Consider the following 23,639-nt stretch of genomic DNA (forward strand, 5'->3'; position numbering starts at 1 on the left):
AATGGCTCTAGCTCCACATGATCGCATACAACCAGCTCATGGCTTCAGCTTGATCAGAGCACGTGCAACCAGCTCCCCAATATCATTTCCGGTTCCAGGTGAACTGCCCACATTGCACACTGGGAACTGAAGTTTTTAATTATGTACACACATAATAACACAAGAGAGAATTGTGCGAAATCTGAAAAGACTTACAACAACTTCTCTTTCTGCAGCTGCGGGGTGTGGATGTGAAGGAGCTCTGAGATGTGAAGACACGGAAAGCTGCACTCTTTGCTCGGGATCCTCTAACATTGGCTTCAGATCCAGAGTCCGCTTTGTGGAGTAGGATGAGACGTGCTCATGCTTCTTCCCAAAGATCCATAGGGGGAGCTCTGTGATCCACAGCCTTAATGAATCAGTGACAAGTGCTGTCCAAGACAATGAGTGGGAGGTGGATAGTATCCCCATCAATTCTGGAGTTAGGCAAGGTTGTCCACTCTCTCTTGTCTTGCTTGTGTGCTACATAGCTGCCTTTCATCTTTGCCGAATCCATCTGGAAGGATGACAGAATAAGAGGGGTGATATTACCAGTCAACATTTCTGTAGGCAGATAATGCTTCCATTTTCTACTCGAGTCCATGGTCAGTTCACAGTTTGATCAGCATCTACAACCAGAGTGAATTTCCATAGGGGTTATTTCAACAGTTTTGCGTATTGATTTACAACCTCATCCTATTACTGCAATTTTTAGTTTACCAATGATGGAACGTAGTTCTTTATCCTCCTCAGCTCGTCGGATGATTGCATTTGTTACATTAATGGCTAGAAGATCCATTTTATAGAATGGGAAAGAGATCAATCCTCCTACTAAATTTCAATGGTTTTCCCAAACAATATCATGTTTAAATTTAGAAAAAATCAGAAGTGCCACTTTTGATCCTTCGGTTAAATTTGAAGAGACTTGGAGGCCATTTATTCAACACTTTCATATGATGTAGCTTGACCTTTTCCGAATCCTTTTTATCAACCTAAAATATATGGACAGAGGAGCGGAGTTATTGACATTAATGGTTGTATTCGATGTAATAGAATAGCCCAGCTTTGTTTAGTTTAGCTTTTGGTTCAGTTTAATTTTGTTTTTTTTCTAATTTGGGGTTTTTTTTTCTTGCTATTTTTTCATTTTTCTTCCTATCATGTTTAATTATATTATGAGTTTGGGAGGCCTAATATACCTGTGTTGTATGTAGTTTTTATTTGCATATGTTAATTACCAATAATGTAATCCCAATCTCTTTGTACTAGTATTGTTGCTATGTTTATGAAATTGGAAATTAATAGAAAGATTAATGAAGTATTTCCATAGGGGGCCAGAGTTAATTACAGGTGGAATGAGACCATGTTCTTTGGTAACTGACCCAACCAATCCAATGTCCCCTTCACCATCAGGCCTGACTACCTGAAGGTGCTGATGGTCTGGTTCGGAGGGGCCGAGGTGCATAACAAGAACTGGCTAGATTGGACTGAGAAGGTCAAACAAAATTTAGGTTAGTGGAAACAACATACTCTGTCAGTAACTGGGGAGAACTTGGTTATCAAGGGATGCTGTACTTGCCACAGGTAGAATGCCTTTTCCCTGGCTCCACTGCCTCAGTAATCACCCAGTGTGCTTTCTAGTTTATCTGAGTGTCCAAGATGGAGTGAGGCCATCAGGTCATGTTGCATAAATCCGCAGAGAATACGGACAAAAAAGTACCCAATATTGCCCACATCCTGATGCCTTATTTTATGTGATGCTGTACCCGGTGGTGTTTGAGCCAGAAATACATGGGCTGCATTCATTGCCTTGCTCCTGGTTCTACCTGTCCCTGGTGTTGTGGAGGTTGGGCCTGACCCCAATTACAGCACAACGCCCCAGTCAGCTGGACCGTTCCTGGTAAACAGCTTAGAGCACAAGTCCGCCAGGCTGCTATCAGTGCAGAAAGTACTGCAGACACTGCAAGACAGGGACTTTAGATTCTGTGGGCTTGATCTCTGTGAAATGGTCCAAACCATCTGTCAGACTACTTCATCACCAGATCTGACCAACAAGCACCAAGACCTTGCTTGACTGGTATTGAGAATAGCTCTTCCTGTACAGGAGATGTATCACGCCCAGCATATGGAATGGGGAAGAGCTGGTCACCCACCTCCTTGCAGACCGCAGTTTGCTAAGCAGGTGCAGTAGTTGTGTAACAGAGGACTCTCTGATCTATGTACTGTTCCCAGGGACACACACCAAGACAGACATCGAGTGCTGCTGTAAGGTCCTTGGTGAAGGATGCCCTTTTGTCTGCCCGAAACCTGTTGATCTTCCAGCAAAGGGAAACGCTCCCCATTGGCAAAGTCCAGGCTGCAGTACTGCTGAGGGACGCACTGAAGCTCGTGCAGCCAATGTTAAGGCTCTGTGGGGAAGGACCACAATCTAGTGCATTAGGACAAAGTTGGGTGGGGGAGACCCTCTAGCAATGGAAGGAGTGTCACCTCAGGAAGTCCTGTGAGTGGTACTAGTGCTATGTTTGCTTGTGTTGTTTGTTTCTTCCAAGGTTTACACTACTGAATGTAGTAACCATGAACGTAAAAGTTTTTATTTGCACCGTCTATTCCTTGATGTACATTTTTATTTTGAATTAAGTTTATTTTTGAAATAAAAATGGCAGAAAAGAGCACCTGTCTCTTCTAATACCAGCTGATTTGAGGGATGTATAATTATACTTAGCATTTGACATAAGAAAGTGCTGAGAACAAGAGAGGCCAGTGCAGTTATAATGACAGGAAATGCTGCCAGACAGTAGTTTACTATTGCCTTAAGGTATTCCTACTTTTGAGGTATTTGTGAAAATACTGAACATCGCAATCTGAACCAGTGGTTGCATTTTTTTCGATACATCAAACTAGAGGAGTCATTCTGTTAAACCTAATTAGTAACAAGGGGAATAGTTTCTACTGAATGTCATCAGCTTCTTATTGAAGAACTATGCACAATAAGCATCAGTGCTCGCTTTGAATTACAAGAATCTGGCAAAGGCGAGCCAGTGCAACTTGCCAAGTGATGCAGGTGTTGGGGAACTGTTTACTGAAAGTATCACAGCCAGCAATACACTACATCTCTTTAGCTGTTTTCATGGACAACAGCTATTGCAGGCAAAAACATTCTCATGGCCTTAATGAAAACTTTATCTGTTACTGCTATAAATAGAACCATTCCTGGGCATGGTGAGATAGGGACTAAAAGGAAGGAGAATTTATGGAAATGACAGGAAGTCAAACCAGCCAGCAATTTAATTCTGCCTCTGGGCACTTTTGGTGAATGCACATTTTTGTAGTCAATTCTAGCAATTATAAAACAGTCTGAGCACGCTTGCACTGCAACACTGCCCACTGTACAAATGTTTCATGGACATTTTTACTTAGCAAAATAATACCTTACTTACAGTAAACAATCTACAAAGTAGTTAAAGGTGTTCTCAAATAGAGGATGATAATACTTGATTAGGTCTCAAGGCTGCTGTAGTATTTCAAAACTTAATTAACTGAAGAGGTGGATTTGTCAAAAGTATTAGTGGTGAGATTTCAGAGACAGAATTTACTTAATAGGGTCACATTACCCTTTTAATAGAGCCCCCATTCTTGACTTGGCACTAGATCTACTCAAAGCAAGCAATAGAAAATTATCGGAGAAGAAACTATGCATTTTCCCAGTGTAGTGCTGCAAACTTCCTCATAGGTTAAGACGGCCTGCCCTGAAGCGGGTGGAGAGAGAAAAGGGGCTTGTTTTGCTGATGCTGTTTCGTTGCTTGTTGTGTTCTGTGTTGTACTGCCGAGCCTTGGGGAGAAATGTACATATCTATTATACGACTTGTTCATCTTCCCCTTTATTGTTGGTTGTTGGCTTCATCTATTCTCGAAAATCCCTTTCATCTTCATTTTGCAATTGCCGTCCCTGACTTTTGTTTATGCAATTATTTTTATTTTATTTAGAGATACAGCATGGAATAGGCACTTCCGTCTCTTTGAGCTGCTCCGCCCAGCGACCCCCAGTTTAACCCTAGCTTAATCGCAGGACAACTTACAATGACCAGTTCACCTACTAACCAGTATGTCTGTGAACTGTAGGAGGAAACCAGAGCCCTCGGAGGAGGACATACAAACTCCCTACAGAGGATGCCAGGACTGAGCTCCAAGCTCCGACTGTAATACCTTTGTGCTAACCACTATGCTACCCGCAGGTTGGTACATCCCATATTAACTATTGGTTCATATTCGTTCATCTATGTATCTTGTTAATTAAATCTCATAGCACGCCATTCTCCTGGCATTGAAGTTGCCTGTCAGGATGAGCTTCTCACTTAGAGGTGTTGCTTTCATGATACCATGACGGTCAGTATAGAAGCTCTCTTTGACTTCATCACTGCGTGAGCATTGATAACCATGACAAGTCGAGAGCGGTTGAGCGGAAAGCGAACGGCGATTAGTCATTTATTGATGCAGGTCGACGGTGTTGGCATCTGAGGCAGGAGTAAAGCTTTGATGGCTAATCCGACCCCAGGCACTCAATCTTCATTTTCTGGTTTGCCTTTCCAGAAGAAGGTGTAACTGCCCTTAAGTCTCGCTCGACGCAGTGATGTCAATGCTGTAACACGCCAGCTCTCATGCTCAGAGCGTTATTCTTCTCTCAGGCCTATCACTGTTATCATTGTCCAACAGAGTTCAGGAGTTCCAATCTCCAAAAATCATTTCAGTTTTCATGACTGTTGACTGCCGTAGGGGAAAGGCTGCCAGCAATGGCATACTAGCCAGATATTCTAGGACGAGTAGTGTTTGGGACTCCTTCCCTCATCTGAGGGTGAGCAGTGCTGATCTTGAAAAGGGCTGTTCAGTCACCAGGATCGCACCAAACTCCTCTGCTGCTCTGGGCTCAGAGTCGAACGACCTGAGTCCGCAGGTCACCCACATGCATCTTTGGAAAGACTACTGTCAGCGGTTACCCCTCTCCCATCACCACAGGACTTAGTAAGTTTGAGGAACGACAAGCTGCACAAAAGAACCTGCGTGGGAAAGATTTTAAGGTGGAAAAGCCATTGCAGTTCCACTCTCTCAACTTCAGAATCCCTATTCCAGTGGTACAAGTGCTCATTACAATTGGAGGGCTCCTTGGTAGAGTGGATGGCCACGATGTCTTCTGTGCCTCGCCATGCCCTTCACTCTGCACAGAGAGCAGCAGAACCGCCTTCCTGGCCACTGGTTCTCATTGGTGATCTCGTCCACCTGTCCTCCGGTACTGACCTCACATGCCCATCCCTGTCTCACTGGCGTTTGAGGCAAACTGGCTATGCTCACCTGCGCTAGCCTGCCTGTCGAAGCGGTGTACCGGGATGTGGCCGCCGTCACATGCAAACAGCTACCTGGAGCCACAGATGGGAGCTGAGTGCCAGGTGGGCAGCAAAGGTGGATGAGCTGCCCTGAAGGTGACATGACAAGCCCTTTATCAGAAGTCCTACCCCTCCTTGGACACCCCAAATACACCAAGGGGTGTAAAGGGGTACTAGGATATCACAGTAAGGATAACACCAATAGCTTACTCTTGCACAGTTTCTGTGCCAAAAATGATTTGGCTATCACTAACACCTTCTTTAAATAGGCTGATATATACAAAGCAACCTGGATGCGCCCTAGTCCATACAATGGCACTTGATCGATTACATAATTTGTCGCAGATGGAACATTCGTGATTTCACGATCACTAGAGCCATGCGTGAAGTGAAGTGCTGGACCGATCATCACCTGGTTTGATCAATCCTCACACTACACCGAGAGAAACCGAAAGTAATCCGGCAACCTCCTGATACCAACAAGGTGGAACACCATAAACATCAGGAGCAAATTTCAAACAGTCTTGATGATGCGCTGCCGTCCCATAGTCCCCCAGTGGAAGCGTGGTACTGAAGTGGGATGAATGCCATACGCTATTGATGATATCAGCAGAGTCAGCCCTCAGACCAAAAGTGAGAGCCCATCAGGAAAATGCCGAAAAGTATCACCAGGATACTGGGAGAGAATCAGAAGGCATTTGTCGCTTGGCAGAATGACGTTTCTTCCATCCCAAATCGCGATCTCTTCAGAGGCAAGCAGAGACTGCACTACGTAGAATGTGAACTGAATGGTGGGAGAGAAAGGCAGAGGAAACCCAGCGCTACACTGACACCAACAACTTTAAGATGCTCTTCAGTGCCGTCAAAGCAATTTATGGACCTCATGAGAAACGCACCACACTCATTCAACCAGCAGATGGCACAGTTCTGCTCACAGAGAAAACTTCAGCAATTTGCTCAATAGGCCCTCTAAATTAGACCAGGCTGCACTTGATCAGATCTCCCAGGAACCCACTGCCGACAACTTCAACCTCCCTCCTACAATGGTTGAGGTCAAACAAGCTCACTTAAATTCTGGAAAAGCCTCTGGGAAGGACAGAATGCCTGCCAAGACCTTCAAGTCAATGGGTCCATTTTCACTAAGGGCCTTCCATGACATTCCGACGAGCATCTGGGAAGATGAATACATGCCCAATGAATTCAAAGACGCTTTGATTGTACCTCTTTTCAAGAACGAATGCAGCAAAGTTGACTGTGGTAACTATGGTGGCATCTCTCTGCAGTCGATCACCGGGAAGATCCTAGCCCATGTCATTCTCAACTGCCTAATCACCGCGATATCAGAGAAGAACCTGCCTGAAACTCAGTGTGGGCTCCACCCTGGAAGAAGCACCATTGGTATGATGTTCATTGTCCACCAGGTTAAAGAAAAAAGTATCGAGCAGAACCTGGATCTTTACGTTGTCTTCATAGATTTAACCAAGGTTTTTGACATGGTTAGCAGAGAAGCACTCTGGATAATCTTATCAAAATTGGGATACCATACAAGTTCATCAGACTTACTTGCCTCTTCCATGATGATATGATTGGCCTTGTCCTCTCGAATGGGGAAGCCTCAGAGCCATTCAATATCACAAATGGCATGAAGCAGGAGTGCGTGTGCTGGCCCCTGTGCCATTCAACCTCTTTTCAGACTCAACCATGCTGACAGGGACCTCAAACGTGGTGTGTACTTACAGTGTACACTTGATGCATCTTTGTTTGATCTGGATCACCTAAAATCCAAATCTAAGACAGTTAAAAGAGTCATCCTCGAAGCACTCTATGTAGACGACTCTGCTCGAATGGCCCACAAGGAGTCTGATCTGCAAGTGGATTTCGACAGGTTTGCAGAAGACTTGCATCTGTTTGGCATCACCACCAGTCCGGACAAAACGGAGACCTTATTTTACCTTGCTCCTGGGTCTGCCATGGTGCCGCCTTCCATCAGCATCGAAGGCACGACACTGAAGATAATAAAGGAATTTAAGTACCTCGGCAGTGTTGTCTTCAGTGATGGCGCCTTGGATAAAGAAACCAATGCCAGGATTTACAAGGTCAGTCAGAGCCTGGGCTGCCTGTGATCAGGTGTGCTAAGCTAGCACAACATCCGGATGTCCATTAAGGCCAACTTGTACAAGGCTGCTGTCGTCACTCGTTCCTGTATGGTTGCGAAGTGTAGACTGTATGCAAAATGCACTCAAACTGCTGGAGCACTTTCACTTGCACAGCCCGAGATCCATCATGGGTATCCGCTGACATGACCGTATTACACACCTGGAGGTCCTCAATAGGGCAAAGACTACCAGTATTGAAGAGATGATCATGAAAGCGCGACTTTGTTGGACTGGACGTGTTATACACATGGAAGACTCCAGACTCCCTAAGCGACTGCTCCATGGCAAGTTATCACGGGGAAGCCGAAACCATAGTAAGAGGTATAAAGACTGTGTGAAAGCCAGCATTGCTTAGAGCTAGCTTGCTCCCTGGCATCTGGAACATAGAGCACGAGACAGAACTGGTTGGGTTGGCTTCCCTTGGTTAAACTTGCTCACAGCAACTTAGAAGATAGGCCTGGAGACCACCGGAAAAGCGGATGGAATCAGGACAACTCCCTTGCCCCACTGTGTACATCTACGCCATTCAAGAGTTGGCCTCTACATTCACTTCCAAGCACACCACAGATGAGTTGTACAAACACAGTCATCATCGTGGAAGCCAACGTCAATCCAATAAAAGATAAACATAATCATATCTTATGTCAAAGTATAAGAGAGCAGATGAAATAGTAAGTTATGTCCTGGCAGAGAGGCTTTTGTCTCCAGGCATGCTCTTGAGAGGGATGTTGAGTATCCATATAGGCTAGAAAGAAATGTTTGGGGTCAGATGGCCACTGACAATACATCCCCTCCTGGTTATTTATACATCAGTTTGCCAACAGCTCATGTGCACAAAGGTCACCCTCCTGCCTTTTCAAGCTGGAAAACTGCGAAGGAAAATACAGAAGTGCAAAATTCACTTACCTTGGCATTTCTCTGAAGAACAACTTAATTCACATTCCCTCTATATTATTAAGGTGTTTTTGGATATCTAAGAGACTCCAGCTTTGAAGCTCCATTAGATGATTCACATTGATATGATCCTACTTTTAATAAAACAAGCCGAGTAACTCCTAATCTGCACTCATGTTGACCCTATTCAATACCACTCCTTAATTTTGCAGCAAACAGTTATCAGATTTCCTACATTTAACTAATTTAGATTTTGTCCCTTTCTTGCATTAAAGTGAGCTTGAATTATTTGGATAGTTGTTCCTCTTTAAGCAACATATGGCATCAATTTACTTAGAGTGCTGGACTGCAAAACATAAACTGTTATTAATATAATTTTATGTGGGATCTGTTACACATGCCCCACTAAACAAGGCACTGATATTCCAGACAATTTCATGTGCAGCTATATTTTTCATGTGTTTGAGAAATGCAGTTCTTTGAAGTGGTTTTATCTAACTTCAGAATCTTTATATTATCCTTGAAGAACTTTAATACATTAGCTTTATTTGAACAAAGCTTTGTCAATATTATTTAGATATTCTGTGATATAACTATAAAAAAAGTTTCAGGATACTTGTGCAGGAATGATGAAATGATATTTTTGATCTATTCAAGCTTGTAATAGGAGATGTTCACTGAAAACATTAATGTGAACTAACATTTGACTAACAGGTTAAATCACAAATAATTGTGATAGTCATGCATTGTGAAACCGGTTTGGTAGAGATGTGACAGAGTTACTCTCCCCAATTAGTAGCCTAGAGCATTTGCCTTCAGTACCTCTCTTTGCAACTATTTACACCATCCTTGTCAACAGACCTTAATCCATATGTGTCAGTAACAACAACTCCTTCTCACTGATCATCAGCACAGATGCACCTCAAGACTATGTGCTTAGCCCCCCACCAGCTAACCTTCTCCTTACACGCACAGAACTGTGTGGATAAGCACAGCTCCAAAGCCATCTATAAATCTACTGACGACACCACTGTTGCTGGCCAAATCACAGTTGGAAATGAATGAGGGAGTGAGACAGAAGACCTAATTGAGTGGTGTCGCAATAACAATCTCAGACTCGACCTGGGAACTAATTGTTGACTTCAGAAAGTCAGGAGACCACATAAACGTTCTTGTTGATAGGCCAGAGATAGGGACAGTAAGCAGATTCAAATTCCCAGCTGGTAACACCTTGGACAACCTGTCCTGGGCCCAGAACACCGATGCAATCACAAAGAAGTTGCAGCAATACCTCTACTTTCTTTGAAGTTTAAAGAGTATTGGCATGGCTCTAATTGCTCTGACTTCCACAGAAGAACCGTTGAAAGGATCCTGACTATTTGCGTCATAATCTAATAGAGTAATTTCAATGCACAGGAACTCAAGAGGCTGCAGGGATTTGTGGACACAGCCCTCCATCAACAGAGGTGCTGCCTCATAAAGATGGCATCTATCACCAAGGAATCCCCCACTAGCCTTCTCACTGCTACTGTCAGGCGGGAAGTACAGGAGCCTTGTACTCCTGCACCACCAGGTTCAGGAACTGCTACTTCCCTACATCCATCAGGTTCTTGAACCTACCTACACAGCTCTAATCCTACCGCAGCGAAGGGACACTACAGTCATCTCTTACACAGCCACAGAGTCATCTTCGATTGTGCCTTTGTTTATTTTTACACAGAGGTCTTGCTTTTGCTCACCCTTTTCTCCCCCACAAATCGTGCATGATTTATATTCTGTGTCTATGTAGCTGTGATGTGGCTGCAATCAAGTTTTTCCTTGTACTTTACCTCAGTGTACTTGTGCACAAGCCAATAAACTCAACTTAAATATTGCACCTCACTCATTTTATGAAAGATTCAGTCAGCTCAACACTCAGTAACTAAATTGTACTCTTTAAATTTTGAGAATTGTCCTTAAAACCTCTACAATATCAACAGGTTTGAATGAGTAATGATTATGTTCAGGACATAGACCAACGGAAAATTCAGTGTTGTGCAAACGGAATTAGAATAAGGACACTGAAGGGAATGCCAGGCAGATCATCACCGCTCAGTGAAGAACACCAGCTCAGCAATTCTGCTTTATTGAGGGATGGAATTCAGATACAGCATAATCAGAGGAAGCTGGTTTTCAAATGGAGCTGATGAGGTACAATGACACCATCAGACCTACTAGCTAATGGATCTCCAGTAGAACATTCTTCCATTCTGTGCTTGCAGTGAAATCACAGTGCATTTTCTTTCCATCTTAACTACCTTTCAAATCATCGTCGTGGCTATCCCTCGAGGTCGAGGATGATGGTCTTCGTTCTGAAGTAGCCCACAGAGTGAAGACGCCTGTGCGTGTGTTTGTTTAACGTGTACTTGATGTTGCACTCCAAAAAGCTCACGATACTTCACAAATCAACCAACTGATTCCAATGGCATGGAAACCACGACGATTGGAGCTGATGGATTTGTTGCAGCCTTCATCCGCCTTCACAGCCGTTGAGTTCGAAGTAACTTCGTTCGCCTGTTCCACCGTTGAGGTCTTGGTTGGATTGTTCTTTGTCAGGGACCTCACCCTCAACCTTACCACCATGGGTGACCATACCAGGAGCATAGCTCCAGGCGGTATTGCTCTCGGGATCACAGGACCACACAAGCTTCTCCACCACGACAAGTGACAATCTACGGAGAAGTATGCTTTTTTTAAACAAGCAAACAGGCAGGTAGGAGATTATTTAGACAAAAAGGAGCTCACTTTAGGATAGATTTATTGTCTTGTTGCATACGAGTATATGAAGGATTCAATATTCCAAATGAATATTAGAATTGCAGGTCAGATTGCTAAACCAGACGTTTTTCAGATGCCAAATGCTTCTACTTCAGTCATTAAACACAAGCTTCATCTGTAACAGAGCTCTATCAGCAGTCCAAACTACAAAGGAGCCTTCAGCTGCTGTGGACACTGAATTAACCTCCTGTGAATGCTTCGGCCCAAGTAATGTGCTTAAGATACTGATTCTCTGCCTATTTTCTTCTGTAGTAATTACTCCAGATTTACCTTCTCTGTTGCAAAAAAAAGAACCAAACAAAAGTATTAATAATAGGTAATGCAATCAAAATAGTAAGATATGCATACAATTTTTAAAATTTCAATTTTGTTTTTATCTTGGTCTGAATTAGAAAAATAACCATGGAGCGAGACATAGCTGGAACAAAGAGCAAGTGGGCTGCTGCAATAATCAACTGGGGCTGTTGATAATTGTTCCAAGACAACTATATATGTAGTATATTGGGCCAACCTAAATTGCTGCCTGATCTTGGCTCTTGACCGAATCGTGTAGTTGCACTTAATTACTGCAATCTGCTGGTCACTCTTAAACACAAAATAATCTGCAGATGCTGGGGTCAAAGCAACACTCACAACACACTGGAGGAACTCAGCAGGTCGGGCAGCATCCATGGAAACGATGAGTCGACGTTTCGGGCCGGAACCCTTCGTCAGGACTGTAGGGGGAAGGGGCAGAGGCCCTATAAAGAAGGTGAGGGGAGGGTGGGAAGGAGAAGGCTGGTAGGTTCCAGGTGAAAAACCAGTAAGGGGAAAGATAAAGGGGTGGGCAAAGGGAGGCAGGGAGATGATAGGCAGGAAGGGTGAAGAAAGAATAGGGGAAAACACAATGGGTAGTAGGCTGCTGGGGGAGGGGGGCAGAGTGACATAGGGATAGGGGAAGGGAGGGGGAGGCAATTACCGGAAGTTGGAGAATTCTGTGTTCATACCAAGGGGCTGGAGACAACCTAGACGGTATATGAGGTGTTGCTCCTCCAACCTGAGTTGAGCCTCATCATGGCAGTAGAGGAGGCCATGTATGGACATATCTGATTGGGAGTGGGAAGTGAGGCAACACTTCACTTGTGAGTCTGTTGGGCTCATCTATTGCATCTGGTGCTCCCGGTGCGGCCTCCTCTACATCGGTGAAACCCGACTCAGGTTGGGCGACCAATTTGTTGAGCACCTCCGCTCCATCCGCCAAAACAGACAGGATCTCCCAGTAGCCACCCACTTCAACTCTGCTTCCCACTCCCATTCAGATATGTCCATACATGGCCTCCTCTACTGCCATGATGAGGCTAAACTCAGGTTGGAGGAGCAACACCTCATATACCGTCTAGGTAGTCTCCAGCCCCTTGGTATGAACATAGAATTCTCCAACTTCCGGTAATTCCCTCCCCCTTCCTTCCCCTATCCCTATGTCACTCTGCCCCCTCCCCCAGCTGCCTACCACCTCCCTCGTGGTCCTGCCTCCTTCTACTACCCATTGTGTTTTCCCCTATTCTTTCTTCACCTTTCCTGCCTATCACCTCCCTGCCTCCCTTCCCCCACCCCTTTATCTTTCCCCTTGCTGGTTTTTCACCTGGAACCTACCAGCCTTCTCCTTCCCACCCTCCCCCCACCTTCTTTATAGGGCCTCTGCCCCTTCCCTCTACAGTCCTGACGAAGGGTTCCGGCCCGAAACGTCGACTGATCTTTTCCACGGATGCTGCCCAACCTGCTGAGTTCCTCCAGCGTGTTGTGAGTGTTGCTGGTCACTCTGTCCAGTGCATTATCATTGCAATTAAATGTTCTTGATGTTTAATCATGTATTAAACTTACAAACCTCCACCTTAAATGCACCCGGTGACCTGGCCTCCACAGCCACCTGTGGCGATGAATTCCATAGATTCACCACCCTCGTGCTAAAGAAATTCCTCTTCATCTCTGTTCTAAATAGACGTCCCTCTATTTTGATGCTGTGCCTCTGGTCTTAGACTCTACCACCAAAGGAAACATCCTCTTCACATCCACTCTATCTAGGCCTTTCAACATTTGATAGGTTCCAACAAGATCCAAACCCCCACCCCAATTCTTCTAAATTCCACCATGTACTGGTCCAATCGCTATTCATATGATAACCCTTTCATTACTAGAATCATTCTCATGAACCTCTTCTGAAACCTCTCCAATGTCAGCACATCTTCTCTCAAATAAGGGGCCCAAAAACTGCTGACAATACTCCAAGCGAGGCCTCACCAGTGCCTTTTACAGCTTCAGTATCACATCCTTGCTTTAACATCCTAGTCCTCTGGAAATACATTGCATTCACCTTCCTCACCACCGATTCAACCTGCAAATTAACCTTTAAGGAATCCTGCATGAGGAATTCCAAATCCTTTTGCAACTCAGATTTTTAAATTTTCTCCCCATTTAGAAATTGACTGGGCTTTTATTCCTTCTTACCCAATTGCATGTCTATACATTTCCCGACACTGGATTCTGTCTGCCACATCTTTGCCCATTCTCCTAATCTGTCTAAGTCCTTCTGCAATCTCTCTGCTTCGTCAACACTACCTGCCCCCGCACCAATTTTTGTATTGTTTACAAACTTAGTGACAAAGCCATCAATTTCATCATCCAAATCATTGACATAAAATGTAAAAAGAAGCAGTCCCAACACAGACCCCCGTGGAACACTATTAGTCACTGGCCGCCAATCTGAAAAGGATCCCGTCATTACCACTCCTTGCCTCCTGCTAATCAGCCACTGCTTTATCCATGCTAGTATCTTTCCTGTAATAAACTGGGTTCTTACCTTGTTTAGCAGCCTCATGTGTGGCATCTTGTCAAATGCCTTCTGAAAATCCAAGTACACAGCATCTACCGATGCTCACTTTGTTTATCTTGCTTGTTATTTCTTCAAAGAATTCCAACAGGTTTGTCAGGCAAGACTTTCCTTTGAGGAAACCATGCTGATGACCGCCTATTTTATCATGTGTCTCCTAGTATTCTGAGACCCATCCTTACTAATCGACTCCAACATCATCATAACCACGAGGTCAGACTATGGCAAATAGTTTACTTTCTTCTGCTTTCTTCCCTTCTTGAACAGTGGAGTGACATTTGTAATTTTCCAGTCCTCCAGAATCATGCCAGAAACAATTGATTCTTCAAAGCTCTTTACTAATGACTCCACAATCTCGTCAGCTACCCAGTTTCTCAATTCTCTAACTTCCCATTAACTTTTGCTCTATTATATGCCCTCTCTTTTGCTTCTATGTTGATTTTGACTTCTCTTGTCAGCTATGGTTGTGTCATCCTGCCGTGAGAATACTTCCTTTTCTTTGGGGTGTATCTATCCTGCACCTTCCAAATTGCTCCCAGAAACTCCGGCCATTGCCACTCTGCCGCTCTGCTGCTCTCCCAGCTAGTGTCCCCTTCCAATCAACTTTGGCCAGCTGCTCTCTCCTACCTCTGCAATTCCCTTTACTCCACTGTAATACTAAAACATCTGAAGATATTCGTCACCTTCGGGTTCAGGTGTAGCCTGTCCCTTTTGTACAGGTCATACCTTCCCCAGAATCGATCCTAAAGATCTATAAATTGGAAATCCTGCCCCCTGCACCAGTTTCTCAGCCAAATCATCCTATTCTTTCCCTCAATCACATCTGGCACAGGTACCAATCCAGAGATTATTACCCTGGAGGTCCTGCTTTTCAATTTCTACCTAGCTCTCTAAGTTCTCTCTTTAGGTCCTCCTCTCTTTTCCTTCCTATGTCATTGGTATCAAATGTACCTAGGCATTTGGCTGCTTTTCCTTCTCCTTTACAATGTTGTGGACACAATCTGAGATGTCCCTGACCCTGGAACCTGGGAGGCAACGTCCCTCCTGGGACTCTCTATTGCATCGACAGTATGTTCCAGAACCGCTGCTGGACTCAGGCATGGCAAAACATACACACAAAGGTTGAAGAGACACTGAGCATCAGAGGTGGACAGGTAAGCTGCTACATACATCTGAGTTTGATGCAGCCCAGTGCAACTTCCAGAACAAAAGTCTAATTCAAAGTAAAGACAAGGAAATCTGCAGATGCTGGAATTTCAAGCAACACACATAGAAGTTGCTGGTGAACACAGCAGGCCAGGCAGCATCTCTAGGAAGAGGTACAGCCGACGTTTCAGGCCAAGACCCTTCGTCAGGACTAACTGAAGGAAGAGTTAGTAAGAGATTTGAAAGTGGGAGGGGGAGGGGGAGATCCAAAATGATAGAAGAAGACAGGAGGGGAGGGATGGAGCCAAGAGCTGGACAGTTGATTGGCAAAAGGGATATGAGAGGATCATGGGACGGGAGGCCTAGGGAGAAGAGGTGGGCGGGGGGGGAATACCAGAGGATGTAAATTTCAAAGTAAATTTATTATGGAAGTACATATATATATATCTCACTATATAATACCCTGAGATTCATTTTCATAGGACATAGAACATAGAAATTTACAGCACATTACAGGCCCTTCAGCCCACAATGTTGTAACCTGTTCTAGAAACTGCCTAGAATTTCTTTCAGACATTCACAGTAGAACAAAGAAATACAATAGAATCATTGAAAAACTACAAACAAGGACTGATAAACAACCAATGTCCAAAAGAAGACAAGCTGTGCAAATATGAAAAAGTACAAATAATAAATAATTAAACAAACAGATAGATAACTAACTAACTAACCTGAAAACCTGAGTTGTAAAGTCCTTAAAAGTGAGTCCATAGGTTGTGTTGAGTGTTGGAGTAAGTGAAGTTATCCATGCTGATTCAGGAGCTGGATGGTCGAAAAGTAATAACATGGTGGTGTGAGGACCTAAGCCTCCTGTATCTCCTTCCTCATGGTAGCAGCAAGAAGCAAGGGGGTTCCAGATGATGGATGCTGCTTTCTTGTGGCAGTGCTCCATGTAGTCTTTTCCTGTGGTGGACTGGACTTTATCCACAACTTTTTGCAGGTCTTTTAGTCTTCGTGACTCCATATCAGGCCATGATGCAATAAGTCAGGATATTGTCCATGATGCATCTGCAGAAGTTTGCCAAAGTTTTAGATGACATGCGGAATCTATATAAATTTCTAAGAAGGCAGAGATGCTGCCGTGCTTTCTTTGTAAAGGAAGTTTGTAATTTTTAAAAAGATAAAACAAACCATTGGACCATGAGACATTGGAACAGAATTTGGCCATTTATCGAGTCTGCTCCGCCATTCCGATTTATTATCCCTCTCAACCCTATTTCCTGGCTTCTCACTGTAACCACATCCACACTAATTAAGAACCTATCAATCTCTGCTTTAAGTATACTCAGTGACTTGGCCCCCACCTCCATTTATGGCAATAAATTCCACAGATTCACCACCCACTGGTTAAAGAAATTCCTCCTCATCACAGTTGTAAATGCATGTCTCTCTGTTCTAAGTCTGTGCCCCCTGGTCCTAGACTCCCTCACTATAGGAAACATACTCTCCACATCCACCCTATCTAGGCTTTTCAATATTCAATAGGTTTCAATCAGATCCCCAGAGCCATCAAACATGCCTCGTATGTTAACCCTTTCATTCCTGGGATCATTCTTATGAAACTCCCCTGGACCATCTCCAATGCCAACAAAACCCTGAAACAATTTATTATTACGATCTTGAAAAATGGTTCAAAATGGGAGAATATTCATAGTCAAATTTCTGTAAGTCAGGTCATTTACAGTATAATAGGAAGAGACCCTGCATTAGTTTTGGTCATTCCATTCAAATGCAGGTAGAACAAAAGTATTATCACAATGGAAACAGGTTTCAAACAAAACACATTAGCACAGCACATTTATGAGTAAAGCAAAATGTTCCGTATTGAAGCCATTCACCCAATCTGTGTGGCATGAGCAGTGACATAAGCTAAGCTGTCCAGAAATTTAAATGACTAATCAACAGTTTCAATAATATTTACTGTATATTTGATCAATAACATACAGGCTTTACTCATTATCTCCAAGCCAGAAAGGCTAAAAGCCTGATTTCAGAGCATATTCTGTTTCTGAATGCAGTAATTCTCTTTTTTACCCAAGTCTGTACATTGTAACACTAATTAGGCAGTTTCATTACACAGTAGAAGTCACGGCACAGCATATCAGTTGAAGAGCACACAGATTGTTACAAATGACGTAACAAGGATGACAGAGCTACTGTAACACGAAGTCTCTCTTCCCTGACAGACTTCAGTAAAACAGATTCAAGATTCCAGAGAAACCGGATTCAAGAAACCAGAGGTGACTCTTGCCTCTGGATCAGAAGGCTAACGGTCTTGATTCCTACTTCATAAACACAAGAGCAAAAGAGAGCTGTTTGGTTGAGGCAATGAACAGCGGTGGCACCTGTGGTCTGTCATAGAGCGTTAGGAGATCCTACAAGTTCGAGGGAGACCAGGAGAATTCCGCTCATTACCTTGCCGAGTATTTATTCATCTGTCAGCATCACTAAAACACGATTATCTTCTCATTATCACAACTCTGTCTGTGTACAAGTTAGCTACTCTGTTTCCCACAGTACTGTGGTGATCCCCCTCATTCAGGTCATTCTGCAAACTACATCATTGTCTGGTATGTGGGTGCGGCGGGGGGGCTACTGCACAGGACCAAAAGAAGCTACAGAGAGTTGCAAAATTAGTCAGCTCCATCTTGGGTACAAGCTTCCACAGTATCAAATATATCTTCAAGGAGCAGTGTCTCAGAAATGCAGCATCCATTATTAAGGGTTCCCCTCACCCAGGACATGCCCTCTTTTCACTGTTACCATCAGGTAGGAGGTACAGAAGCCTGAAGGCACACACTCAGTGATTCAGGAACAGATTCTTCCCCTCTGCCACCCAATTCCTAAATGGATATTGAACCCGTGAACACTTCCATAATTTCTGTTTCTGCATTATTTTTAATTTAACTATTTACTATGCATATATATACTACAGTAGTTGATTTATCCCTTCCCCCAGTATTACCCTGAACTGCTGCCGTTGTTAACAAATTTCACAACCTATGCTGGTGATATTAAATCTGAATCTGATTCTGAGATCTGAACATCAGAAAACGTTCAATTAACCACGAAGTGTTTCCGAATGTTCAGTACTTATGATAGGTGTTATTACAAAAATGCAATTTTTTTCTGTTTTGTTTTTCATTTTTCTGTCAAGTGTTTGAGATTGTAGTACAGCAAGATGTTTGGCAAAGTTTGATGTAGCCATCTGCCAGAAAAAACAAATGTAATTTTAGGTATAGCTTCAAATGTGCACGTTATATGAATATCTGTTGAAGGATTACTGTATCTGAATAACAAGTCAAACAAATTTAGCATAAATTTTAATATAGAACTACACAACTGACAGAGTGAAAAACAGTACTAACTAAAAACAGTACCATTTGGTACTTCTTGGAACACGTACCACATATGTTTGCAATCTCAGCTAATGGGAAGAATTGAAAACACTAAATAGTTTTTCTGGTAGTGAATTAGATAATATAAATCATTGCAACTTTGTACAGTATATACACTAGCTTATTGCAATACAGTCACTGTATCTACTTATTAAAGTATAAAGGAATCTGCTTTCCAACTTTCTCTTCTGTTTGTAACAATGTATGTTTCTATAAAAGAAGAACATTCTTAGAACTGTACAGAGTTAGACAGCCAATTGATTATAATTATACTAATTAACAAGGTGTAACTTATGGCTATATAATGCATCAGTGCCAAGTTCCAGAAGAAGATGGCGTCTGCGAACAATGTGGCCAGGAGTGAAATCCTTCGGATGGTTCATGAAACTACTTCCACTTCTTTTACATCTTCTTTTCTTTCAAGTGTGTTTCTGCACTGCTGGAGCCTGTGACCTATATTTTGGTGGTGTGCTTTCAGGCTGACTGAGCGACCTGGTGCTTTGCTGTCTCTGAGTGTGTTCCATGAGGCTTGGAGCAAAGTGTACGGCCTCAAGGCCAAGAAGCCTGGAAGCAGGGCAAGAGCCCATTCTTGCTGACCTCGCTGATTAAGGCGCTGAGGGAGTCTCAATTCATCTATTGGCCTCTTGCTCATTGTTGCTGGAGGATGGTGTCTGTGTGTGGTGGTCTCTCTCTTCCTCTCACTCACTGTTCCCAAAGGAAGGTCCCTGCATTCAAATGGTCTCTCTCTCTCTCCCCCTCAATGTTGCTGGAGTTCTAGTCCTTGGGCAACATTTAATCAATGTGCTTTGTGGATTAGACACTAAAGTTTACATTATGATGTGATTCTGGTTTCTGAACGCTCCTTTTTTTTATTGCTACTTTGGGTGAATTTGAACCAGGGCAATTTCAGATAGTGAACTCTGAGCTGAATGGAATATGCATAGACTTATAATTTTGTGTTTAACATTCTGTGTTTTATGGGGATGAGGATTGACGTTTTCCTTTGAATAGGTTCAATGGTTTTCTTTGTTTCATGGCTGTCTGTGGGAAGATGAATCTCAGGGTTGTATATTGCATTCATACTTTGATAATAAATGTACTTTCAATCTTTGAATTTTTGCATAACTGAATTGCTTAAAACAAATAGACCATACATAAGCAGCAATTATAGATTTGCCCTCAAGTTATGACCAGCTTTCTAAATAATCTTTAAACAACTATTTGAATTTATATAATGTCTTTAGTGGAGAGAAACATCATATTGTCCTTTATAGAAGTGTAATATAGAAGTTAATATCAACAGAAGGAAAAATATATTATGCAGTGACCTAAATTTAGTCAAGGAAATGTTTTAGTAAAGTGTCATGAGGAAGAGGTAAAGGCGGACAAATTTAGGGATCAATTTCCTGACTTAGAAGCTAAGGAAACACAAGTGCTAAAGGGTACACAGGCCGAAAGAGGATGTTGTATTGAAGAAAAGGATAACAGAAATATTAACGAGTCAAGGCTATGAAGGAAGTTTCAACAAGGAGGGGTACTTGTAGCTCCTGGGTGAAAGCTCAAAGATTTAGTCTTGAGTCTCCCAGAGTTTATCCAAAGCAACTGCCTGTCTCTAAAACTGATGTGCTATCAATTCATGTAAGAGGCAAAAAAAAAACATTTTGTTTTGCTTTTATTAAGAATAGGTTAGCATTTAGCAAATGAAACCAAGTCAATATGACAGAAAAATACATAAGTATGTAGGGAATAGAAGCAGACAGACAATCTGGGCCTTTGAGCCAGTTCAGGCATCAAATGCATTCATAGCTGCTCTGATCTTTGGTTTCAACTCCATGCTCTTGATCCTTCAAACACTTGATTTTCTATGTAGTCCAAAAATTGACCTACCTAAGCCTTGAATATACTAAATGGTTCAGCAACTGCAGTTCTCCAGGGTAGGGAATTCAAAAGACCCACAACCTTCTGAATCCAAGTTGAAAAGGATCCTTACTATAGCCTTAATTAATTCTTTATTTTGAGACCATGCCCTCAACTCTAAACATCCTCACAGCATCTACCCTGTAAAGTCCTTCAGATTTTGTATACTTGAAAGTGATAACCTCTCATTATTCCAAGCTCCAGAGAATAGAACCCCATTCATTTAGGAGCCTGTGTAGATACATTGGTTTAGTGACATGGTGTTCTGAACATTCACTTCAGCACAATAGTGTAGAGCAGGGCAAAGTGATGTACAACAACCATAAGAGGAGGTGATTGTTTCTAAAGTACTGTATATTTGTTTCAGAAGTCTGCAGAACAGCTTATTAATTCATTTTACCCCTGGCACTTAAAATAATCTCTTCAGGAGTCAATGCTGAATTGAGAACTATTATAGAAAATGTAATCTGTCCGTGGTATTTGTATTGCACCGCAGTATTTTGTGTTTTTGAAAAAGGCAATAGAAGTAATCAGCACATTGAGAATTAAACACATTATGATTCACAAAACCATTCTGCAAAACAGACCATATAACAGCCCAGTGCTAAAGGGAGTAACAGAACTAATTATAGACACAGGCACAATCAGCTGTCATTAGAGCTTGTCTCGAACCACACAAGCTCATGCTGGTGTGGCCTATGTGTGTGGCGGAGGGTCAATGGTTCACTTACAAGCCCTGGCTTTCTCTATAGTTCTGGCGGTAAATCACATTATGTTCAATTTGTTCTTTCATGACATGAATGAGGAATCTGCTGAATAGTTAATGCAGAAAGTACACTCATTTACCTGAGGGAATCTTAAATTTAAGTCAAGTGTGAATTATCTTTAAAAATATTTCTAGGGTAACTATGTTGTTAAACATGAGTAAATGCCAAGAATGCTGTTCTCACAGTTGACTGCTCTGCCCTGTGAGGCCAATAACTTCAAGTGGATAATTGGAATAGCTACTTACGGCAGTTTCCCTTCAGTACATAGGTATTTCTCACCGGCAGACCAGCAACTTACTCTGAAAAATAAAATAACCAGCAATCTTTTAGATGAATAAGAATTTGGGGCATTATTACTTACAAATGTGTCCTTCAAGTTTCAGATCCAATCAAATCAGCCAGAGGTCTCATCACTTTCAGCCCCACTGCACAGACAGTCTTTCTATCGGATTCCTGTCATCTTAGTGCTCAAACTGCTGGTCTAGTGCATCAGTCCAGGTTACTGGCTCCATCAAAATGTACAGGGCTGGTCTGATTAAATATTCATAGAAACACCTGGTGGAGAATGTGCCCGTCGCTGTAAGGTTGCTGCATGGATGTAGACGAGTAGGAATTTGTGTCTAATTTATTGTAATATGAGTCTAGATCTCCATTCTTTGCTCCATATTTCCCTGATAAGATGGTGATGGGTCTTGATGGCAGCAATAAATGAATAGTGAGCTATTTCCAAGTCATACACATCAAAGTTGCTGGTGAACGCAGCAGGCCAAGCAGCACCTATAGGAAGAGGCGCAGTCGACGTTTCAGGCCGAGACCCTTCGTCAGGACTAACTGAAGGAAGAGTGAGTAAGGGATTTGAAAGCTGGAGGGGGAGGGGGAGATGCAAAATGATAGGAGAAGAGAGGAGGGGGAGGGATAGAGCCGAGAGCTGGACAGGTGATAGGCAAAAGGGGATACGAGAGGATCATGGGACAGGAGGTCCGGGAAGAAAGACAGGGGGGGGGGGTGACCCAGAGGATGGGCAAGAGGTATATTCAGAGGGACAGAGGGAGATAAAGGAGAGTGAGAGAAAGAATGTGTGCATAAAAATGAGTAACAGATGGGGTACGAGGGGGAGGTGGGACCTAGCGGAAGTTAGAGAAGTCAATGTTCATGCCATCAGGTTGGAGGCTACCCAGACAGAATATAAGGTGTTGTTCCTCCAACCTGAGTGTGGCTTCATCTTTACAGTAGAGGAGGCCGTGGATAGACATGTCAGAATGGGAATGGGATGTGGAATTAAAATGTGTGGCCACTGGGAGATCCTGCTTTCTCTGGAGGACAGAGCGTAGATTTCCAAGTCATGTCTGGAAAGGAAAATAAAGTCTCATTTTAAAGATACCAGAGGGAAGAGGGGCTGTTGAATATAAGTTACAGTTTTCTCAAAGTCACTTTTTATTTATGAAAGGGCTCTCGACTTGCAAACTTATGGGAGCTCAGGGAACAGCCAACTGCCAAGCTGAGTGAAAATTACTGACTGGGTTTAGTTTTAAGGAACCCAGTGCAGTATATAGTTAAAATTAGACAGGATGAAAGACATTGGGCTAAGTGATTTGATAGCACTTGATCTAATTACTCTTATTTGTCCCTATCTGCTGACCAGTCAGTTACAGCAACTGGTTCTTCATTCTTTAGGTCAATAGAGAGCCAGTTGTGGTTTTCACCATCTGCTACAAGGGGGCCAGCCACTACCATCACAGAACAGACACTACCATTACTCCTAATTTTCCCAGTGCCTTCTGAAGAACAAAATTTTGAAAAGTACATTTCTGTGCTGCTGCACAGTATAGAAGGAATAAGAATCAAACTTACTGTCACTGATTTACTTGACATGAAATTTGTTGTTCTGCAACAGCTGTGCATTGCAGAGACATAAAGATGTTCAGTAAATGTCACATCCAACTGTGAAAAAGGAACAGGATAAAAATCAACAGTAATTGAAATTTAATAAAATGCAGCTGCTGGAAAATTGAAACAAAAACAGAAACCTTGTAAAAGAGAAAGAGAGCTAACAATTCAGGTCAAAGATCCCGTTTCAAAAAAATTTGAAAGCGAGGAAACAAGATAGGAAAGAAGAGTAGAAATCAAATCTTCTGGTGAGATTGACGTCCGCTTCCCAAAAAACAAATGGGGCTACTGTAACACACATCAAAGTTGCTGGTGAACACAGCAGGCCAGGCAGCATCTCT

General features: G+C 42.8%; 1 long non-coding RNA gene across 1 annotated transcript; it reads right to left on the minus strand.

The window, feature by feature from the left end:
• Positions 1-230: 230 nt before the first annotated feature.
• On the minus strand, positions 231-23,341 carry LOC134343398 (uncharacterized). The gene is made up of 3 exons (XR_010017217.1): positions 23,263-23,341; positions 21,657-21,710; positions 231-535 (listed from the first exon to the last, which is right to left on the minus strand). It is a non-coding gene; the product is annotated as an uncharacterized LOC134343398 (long non-coding RNA).
• Positions 23,342-23,639: the final 298 nt, after the last annotated feature.

Source organism: Mobula hypostoma, chromosome 3 (assembly GCF_963921235.1).
Source record: "Mobula hypostoma chromosome 3, sMobHyp1.1, whole genome shotgun sequence".
NCBI lineage: Eukaryota > Metazoa > Chordata > Chondrichthyes > Myliobatiformes > Myliobatidae > Mobula > Mobula hypostoma.